The sequence below is a fragment of the Calidris pugnax genome, unplaced genomic scaffold (assembly GCF_001431845.1).
Source record: "Calidris pugnax isolate Ruff unplaced genomic scaffold, ASM143184v1 scaffold571, whole genome shotgun sequence".
Taxonomy (NCBI): domain Eukaryota; kingdom Metazoa; phylum Chordata; class Aves; order Charadriiformes; family Scolopacidae; genus Calidris; species Calidris pugnax.
In genome coordinates, this window is record NW_015091263.1 from 49,284 (window position 1) to 57,595 (window position 8,312).

Consider the following 8,312-nt stretch of genomic DNA (forward strand, 5'->3'; position numbering starts at 1 on the left):
TTAATTTGCTTTAATTATTTAATTAGCAGGAGGGGGCACCTCAGCACCCTGAGAAGAGTTTGAACGAAGGCGGTGAGAATAATTTAGCACAGATTAACTTTCAGGAAGTTTTTAAGTAAAAAAAAAACATAATTAAGGAAGAAGAGCGTGATTTTGGCTGGATTTGGATTGATATTTTTTAAATGAAATAGGAAAAAGGCTCGTTTTTCCTGCTTTTTTCTGCTTTTCTTACCCGAGAGGCCGTAGATGTTGGAGGAGTCGGAGAGAGCTTCGTGCTGAGCGGCGCCGCGGCGGAGGCTGCCCCTGCAGCAATTAATTAATAGTGTTAATTAGTTAATCATCTACCTTGACTTCAGCAAGGCTTTGGACACCGTGTCCCATAACATCCTCGTTGGGAAATTGAGGAATTGTGGGCTGGAAGAGGGGACAGGGAGGTGGATGGAGAACTTGGCTGTGGGACAGGACCCAAAGGGTCATGAGGAATGGAGCAGGTTCAAGTTGGAAGCCTGTGACCACTGGTGGCCCCCAGGGGTCCATACTTGGTCCAGTGCTGGTCAATATATGACCTGGAGGAGGGGTTGAGATGTCCCCTCAGCAAGTTGGCTGATGATACCAAACTGGGAGGACTGGGTGACACCCCGGAGTGGCTGGGCCACCATCCAGGGTGACCTGGAGAGGCTGGAGAGCTGGGCAAGGAAGAACCTCTTGAGGTTCACCAAGGACAAGTGAAGGGTCCTGATGAGGAAGAACCTCCTCAGGAAGGAAGAAGAACCTCCTGAGGTTCACCAAGGACAAGTGAAGGGTCCTGATGAGGAAGAACCTCCTCAGGAAGGAAGAAGAACCTCCTGAGGTTCACCAAGGACAAGTGAAGGGTCCTGATGAGGAAGAACCTCCTCAGGAAGGAAGAAGAACCTCCTGAGGTTCACCAAGGACAAGTGAAGGGTCCTGATGAGGAAGAACCTCCTCAGGAAGGAAGAAGAACCTCCTGAGGTTCACCAAGGACAAGTGAAGGGTCCTGATGAGGAAGAACCTCCTCAGGAAGGAAGAAGAACCTCCTGAGGTTCACCAAGGACAAGTGAAGGGTCCTGATGAGGAAGAACCTCCTCAGGAAGGAAGAAGAACCTCCTGAGGTTCACCAAGGACAAGTGAAGGGTCCTGATGAGGAAGAACCTCCTCAGGAAGGAAGAAGAACCTCATGAGGTTCACCAAGGACAAGTGGAGGGTCCTGCACCTGGGGAGGAAGAACCCCAGGCACCAGTAGGGGTTGGGGGTGGATCTACTGGGAAGAAGGGTCTGGGGGTCCTGGTGGCCACTAAACTCTCCAGGAGCCAGCAATGGGCCCTGGTGGCCAAGAGGATCCTGGGCTGTGGAGGGAAGAGTGTGGCCAGGAGGTGGAGGAAGGTCATTGTCCCCCTCTGCTCTGCACTGGGGAGGCCACAACTGGAGCACTGGGACCAGTTCTGGGCTCCCCAGTTCAAGAGGGACAGGGAACTACTGGAAAGAGTAGTTGGACTAGATGATCTCTATGGTCCCTTCCAACTCTAAAAATTCAGTGAATTATTAAATTATTAAATGAATTATTAAATTATTAAAGGAATTATATCTCCCCTTCTTCTGGAGATGTTCAAGCCCCACCTGGATGCTCCTGAGGAACATGCTCTAACTCTGGGCAATCCTGCTTCATCTAGTTGGTCCCTTCCAACTCAAAAATTCAGTGAAATTCAATGAAATTCAGTGAAAGGTGAGGGATAAAAAAGAAGTTCGGGGGGGGGAGACACACAGTGTCTGTCTGTCCCCCCCCCTTCTGTAGGAAAAAGCCCGAAAAAGGGAAGAATTGAAGCAACTGAAGAACCTGAAGAGGGAAGAAGTGGCCTCTCGACTGGCCCGGCTCCGGGAAGCCACCGGCAACCTCTGTGTGGGCTTCACCCCCTCCCTCCTGGAGGGGGATTTCGACCCCGCTCAGCACGACCAGCTCATGGCTGTGAGTCTGGCCCCCCCCCTCAGGACCCCCCCCTCAGACCGGGAGAGACCCAGAGACCCCCCAACACCGGGAGAGACCCCCCGGGACCGGGAGAGACCCAGAGACCCCCCAACACCGGGAGAGACCCCCCGGGACCGGGAGAGACCCAGAGACCCCCCAACACCGGGAGAGACCCCCCGGGACCGGGAGAGACCCAGAGACCCCCCAACACCGGGAGAGACCCCCCGGGACCGGGAGAGACCCAGAGACCCCCCAACACCGGGAGAGACCCCCCGGGACCGGGAGAGACCCAGAGACCCCCCAACACCGGGAGAGACCCCCCGGGACCGGGAGAGACCCAGAGACCCCCCAACACCGGGAGAGACCCCCCGGGACCGGGAGAGACCCAGAGACCCCCCAACACCGGGAGAGACCCCCCGGGACCGGGAGAGACCCAGAGACCCCCCAACACCGGGAGAGACCCCCCGGGACCGGGAGAGACCCAGAGACCCCCCAACACCGGGAGAGACCCCCCGGGACCGGGAGAGACCCAGAGACCCCCCAACACCGGGAGAGACCCCCCGGGACCGGGAGAGACCCAGAGACCCCCCAACACCGGGAGAGACCCCCCGGGACCGGGAGAGACCCAGAGACCCCCCAACACCGGGAGAGACCCCCCGGGACCGGGAGAGACCCAGAGACCCCCCAACACCGGGAGAGACCCCCCGGGACCGGGAGAGACCCAGAGACCCCCCAACACCGGGAGAGACCCCCCGGGACCGGGAGAGACCCAGAGACCCCCCAACACCGGGAGAGACCCCCCGGGACCGGGAGAGACCCAGAGACCCCCCAACACCGGGAGAGACCCCCCGGGACCGGGAGAGACCCAGAGACCCCCCAACACCGGGAGAGACCCCCCGGGACCGGGAGAGACCCAGAGACCCCCCAACACCGGGAGAGACCCCCCGGGACCGGGAGAGACCCAGAGACCCCCCAACACCGGGAGAGACCCCCCGGGACCGGGAGAGACCCAGAGACCCCCCAACACCGGGAGAGACCCCCCGGGACCGGGAGAGACCCAGAGACCCCCCAACACCGGGAGAGACCCCCCGGGACCGGGAGAGACCCAGAGACCCCCCAACACCGGGAGAGACCCCCCGGGACCGGGAGAGACCCAGAGACCCCCCAACACCGGGAGAGACCCCCCGGGACCGGGAGAGACCCAGAGACCCCCCAACACCGGGAGAGACCCCCCGGGACCGGGAGAGACCCAGAGACCCCCCAACACCGGGAGAGACCCCCCGGGACCGGGAGAGACCCAGAGACCCCCCAACACCGGGAGAGACCCCCCGGGACCGGGAGAGACCCAGAGACCCCCCAACACCGGGAGAGACCCCCCGGGACCGGGAGAGACCCAGAGACCCCCCAACACCGGGAGAGACCCCCCGGGACCGGGAGAGACCCAGAGACCCCCCAACACCGGGAGAGACCCCCCGGGACCGGGAGAGACCCAGAGACCCCCCAACACCGGGAGAGACCCCCCGGGACCGGGAGACGCCGCCCAGAACAACCGGGGGCCCTTTGGTGTCACCGGGAGCCACTTGGCGGCACCAGGAGCTGCTCCCTGGCACAACCGGGGGCCCTTTGGTGTCACCGGGGGCTGGTTGGTGTCACCGGGACCCACTTGGCAGCACCAGGAGCCCTTTGGCAGCACCAGGAGCCACTTGGTGTCACCGGGAGCTGCTCTGTGGCACAACCAGGAGACATTTGGGGTCACCAGGAGCCACTCGGCATCACTGGGAGCTGCTTCTGGCACAACCGGGAGCCATTTGGCGGCACCGGGATCTGGTTGGTGTCACCAGGAGCCACTTGGTGTCACCTGGAACCATTTGGTGTCACTGGGACCCACTTGGCAGCACCAGGAGCTGCTCCCTGGCACAACCAGGAGACATTTTGGGTCACCGGGAATCACTTGGTGTCACCGGGAGCCACTTGGCATCACCGACACCGGGAGAGACCCCCCGGGACCGGGAGAGACCCAGAGACCCCCCAACACCGGGAGAGACCCCCCGGGACCGGGAGAGACCCAGAGACCCCCCAACACCGGGAGAGACCCCCCGGGACCGGGAGAGACCCAGAGACCCCCCAACACCGGGAGAGACCCCCCGGGACCGGGAGAGACCCAGAGACCCCCCAACACCGGGAGAGACCCCCCGGGACCGGGAGAGACCCAGAGACCCCCCAACACCGGGAGAGACCCCCCGGGACCGGGAGAGACCCAGAGACCCCCCAACACCGGGAGAGACCCCCCGGGACCGGGAGAGACCCAGAGACCCCCCAACACCGGGAGAGACCCCCCGGGACCGGGAGAGACCCAGAGACCCCCCAACACCGGGAGAGACCCCCCGGGACCGGGAGAGACCCAGAGACCCCCCAACACCGGGAGAGACCCCCCGGGACCGGGAGAGACCCAGAGACCCCCCAACACCGGGAGAGACCCCCCGGGACCGGGAGAGACCCAGAGACCCCCCAACACCGGGAGAGACCCCCCGGGACCGGGAGAGACCCAGAGACCCCCCAACACCGGGAGAGACCCCCCGGGACCGGGAGAGACCCAGAGACCCCCCAACACCGGGAGAGACCCCCCGGGACCGGGAGAGACCCAGAGACCCCCCAACACCGGGAGAGACCCCCCGGGACCGGGAGAGACCCAGAGACCCCCCAACACCGGGAGAGACCCCCCGGGACCGGGAGAGACCCAGAGACCCCCCAACACCGGGAGAGACCCCCCGGGACCGGGAGAGACCCAGAGACCCCCCAACACCGGGAGAGACCCCCCGGGACCGGGAGAGACCCAGAGACCCCCCAACACCGGGAGAGACCCCCCGGGACCGGGAGAGACCCAGAGACCCCCCAACACCGGGAGAGACCCCCCGGGACCGGGAGAGACCCAGAGACCCCCCAACACCGGGAGAGACCCCCCGGGACCGGGAGAGACCCAGAGACCCCCCAACACCGGGAGAGACCCCCCGGGACCGGGAGAGACCCAGAGACCCCCCAACACCGGGAGAGACCCCCCGGGACCGGGAGAGACCCAGAGACCCCCCAACACCGGGAGAGACCCCCCGGGACCGGGAGAGACCCAGAGACCCCCCAACACCGGGAGAGACCCCCCGGGACCGGGAGAGACCCAGAGACCCCCCAACACCGGGAGAGACCCCCCGGGACCGGGAGAGACCCAGAGACCCCCCAACACCGGGAGAGACCCCCCGGGACCGGGAGAGACCCAGAGACCCCCCAACACCGGGAGAGACCCCCCGGGACCGGGAGAGACCCAGAGACCCCCCAACACCGGGAGAGACCCCCCGGGACCGGGAGAGACCCAGAGACCCCCCAACACCGGGAGAGACCCCCCGGGACCGGGAGAGACCCAGAGACCCCCCAACACCGGGAGAGACCCCCCGGGACCGGGAGAGACCCAGAGACCCCCCAACACCGGGAGAGACCCCCCGGGACCGGGAGAGACCCAGAGACCCCCCAACACCGGGAGAGACCCCCCGGGACCGGGAGAGACCCAGAGACCCCCCAACACCGGGAGAGACCCCCCGGGACCGGGAGAGACCCAGAGACCCCCCAACACCGGGAGAGACCCCCCGGGACCGGGAGAGACCCAGAGACCCCCCAACACCGGGAGAGACCCCCCGGGACCGGGAGAGACCCAGAGACCCCCCAACACCGGGAGAGACCCCCCGGGACCGGGAGAGACCCAGAGACCCCCCAACACCGGGAGAGACCCCCCGGGACCGGGAGAGACCCAGAGACCCCCCAACACCGGGAGAGACCCCCCGGGACCGGGAGAGACCCAGAGACCCCCCAACACCGGGAGAGACCCCCCGGGACCGGGAGAGACCCAGAGACCCCCCAACACCGGGAGAGACCCCCCGGGACCGGGAGAGACCCAGAGACCCCCCAACACCGGGAGAGACCCCCCGGGACCGGGAGAGACCCAGAGACCCCCCAACACCGGGAGAGACCCCCCGGGACCGGGAGAGACCCAGAGACCCCCCAACACCGGGAGAGACCCCCCGGGACCGGGAGAGACCCAGAGACCCCCCAACACCGGGAGAGACCCCCCGGGACCGGGAGAGACCCAGAGACCCCCCAACACCGGGAGAGACCCCCCGGGACCGGGAGAGACCCAGAGACCCCCCAACACCGGGAGAGACCCCCCGGGACCGGGAGAGACCCAGAGACCCCCCAACACCGGGAGAGACCCCCCGGGACCGGGAGAGACCCAGAGACCCCCCAACACCGGGAGAGACCCCCCGGGACCGGGAGAGACCCAGAGACCCCCCAACACCGGGAGAGACCCCCCGGGACCGGGAGAGACCCAGAGACCCCCCAACACCGGGAGAGACCCCCCGGGACCGGGAGACGCCGCCCAGAACAACCGGGGGCCCTTTGGTGTCACCGGGAGCCACTTGGCGGCACCAGGAGCTGCTCCCTGGCACAACCGGGGGCCCTTTGGTGTCACCGGGGGCTGGTTGGTGTCACCGGGACCCACTTGGCAGCACCAGGAGCCCTTTGGCAGCACCAGGAGCCACTTGGTGTCACTGAGAGCTGCTCTGTGGCACAACCAGGAGACATTTGGGGTCACCAGGAGCCACTCGGCATCACTGGGAGCTGCTTCTGGCACAACCGGGAGCCATTTGGCGGCACCGGGATCTGGTTGGTGTCACCAGGAGCCACTTGGTGTCACCTGGAACCATTTGGTGTCACTGGGACCCACTTGGCAGCACCAGGAGCTGCTCCCTGGCACAACCAGGAGACATTTTGGGTCACCGGGAATCACTTGGTGTCACCGGGAGCCACTTGGCATCACCGGGAGCTGTTCCATGGAACAACCAGGAGACATTTGGGGTCACCAGGAGCTGGTTGGTGGCACCAGGAGCCCTTTGGCATCACCAGGAGCTGCTTCTGGTGCAACTGGGAGCCCTTTGGCACAACCAGGAGCCGTTTGGTGTCACCAGGACCCACTTGGCAGCACCAGGACCCACTTGGTGTCACCGGGAGCTGCTCCGTGGCACAACCAGGAGACATTTGGGGTCACCAGGACCCACTTGGCAGCACCAGGAGCTGCTCCCTGGCACAACCAGGAGACATTTGGTGTCACCAGGAGCCACTTGGTGTCACCAGGAGCCCTTTGGCATCACTGGGAGCCACTTGGTGTCACCAGGAGCTGCTCCGTGGAACAACCAGGAGCCACTTGGTGTCACCAGGAACTGTTTGATGACACCAGGACCCACTTGGTGTCACCAGGAGCCACCCGGTGTCACCAGGAGCCCTTTGGCACAACCAGGAGACATTTGGTGTCACCAGGAGCCACTTGGTGTCACCAGGAGCCCTTTGGCATCACTGGGAGCCACTTGGTGTCACCAGGAGCTGCTCCGTGGAACAACCAGGAGCCACTTGGTGTCACCAGGAACTGTTTGATGACACCAGGACCCACTTGGTGTCACCAGGAGCCACCCGGTGTCACCAGGAGCCCTTTGGCACAACCAGGAGCCGTTTGGCATCCCCAGGATCCCTCCGCCAGCCCCGGCACCGTGTGTGTGTGTGTGTGTGTGTGTCCCTTTACCCCCCCCCTTACCTTGACACAATCCACGTAGACGGGGTTCAGCCTGTCCCCCCCCAACCTGACAGGCACCAGGATCACCACGGCCCGACGCCGCCGCCCGGCCTGGGGGGCTCCACCGTCCCCCCGCACCAGCCCCGCCACGTCCCCTTTGTAAACTGCCAAAAAAAACCACCAAGGGGGGGTCACCCCGATGCCAGGACCCCCCCCAAAACCCGTAGTGGGGACCCCAAAACATACCAGTGCAATCCTGGGAGACGTAGACGGAGAGACCGAGGGTCTCCGGGCAGGAATCCACTGCCTTCCTGCCACGGGATGAAGAAAAGGGGGGGGTCACGGGGACAAAGGACACCCCAGGGTGGGTAAAGGGGGTCCTGACCCCCCCAAAAATGAGGGGAACCCCCCTCTCGACCCCCCTCTCACCTCAGGATGTGGGCGGCGATGGAGGGTCCGTACCAATCCCCGGCTTTTTTGCCGGCGCCGCGGCCCAGCTCCACCAGGCGATGGATCCCGAAGGGGGCGCGGGGGTGGTCGGAGAACCAGGCCACGATGCTGCGGTGACACCGCTCCTCCTCATCCTCCTCATCATCCTCTTCCTCCTCCTGGGAGGGGGGAACACGGCACGGGGGTCTCACGGGGTCACGGTGACATCCTGAAGGGTCTTGGGGTCGTTTCAGGGGGTCCCGGGTCCATCCTGAGGCGTCCTGGGTCCATCCT

The 8,312-nt window shown here is 64.9% G+C and overlaps 1 long non-coding RNA gene across 1 annotated transcript; it reads right to left on the reverse strand.

Annotated features, from left to right (window-relative positions):
- Positions 1-7,615: 7,615 nt before the first annotated feature.
- On the reverse strand, positions 7,616-8,312 carry LOC106898904. The gene is made up of 3 exons (XR_001413987.1): positions 8,019-8,312; positions 7,836-7,900; positions 7,616-7,753 (listed from the first exon to the last, which is right to left on the reverse strand). It is a non-coding gene; the product is annotated as an uncharacterized LOC106898904 (long non-coding RNA).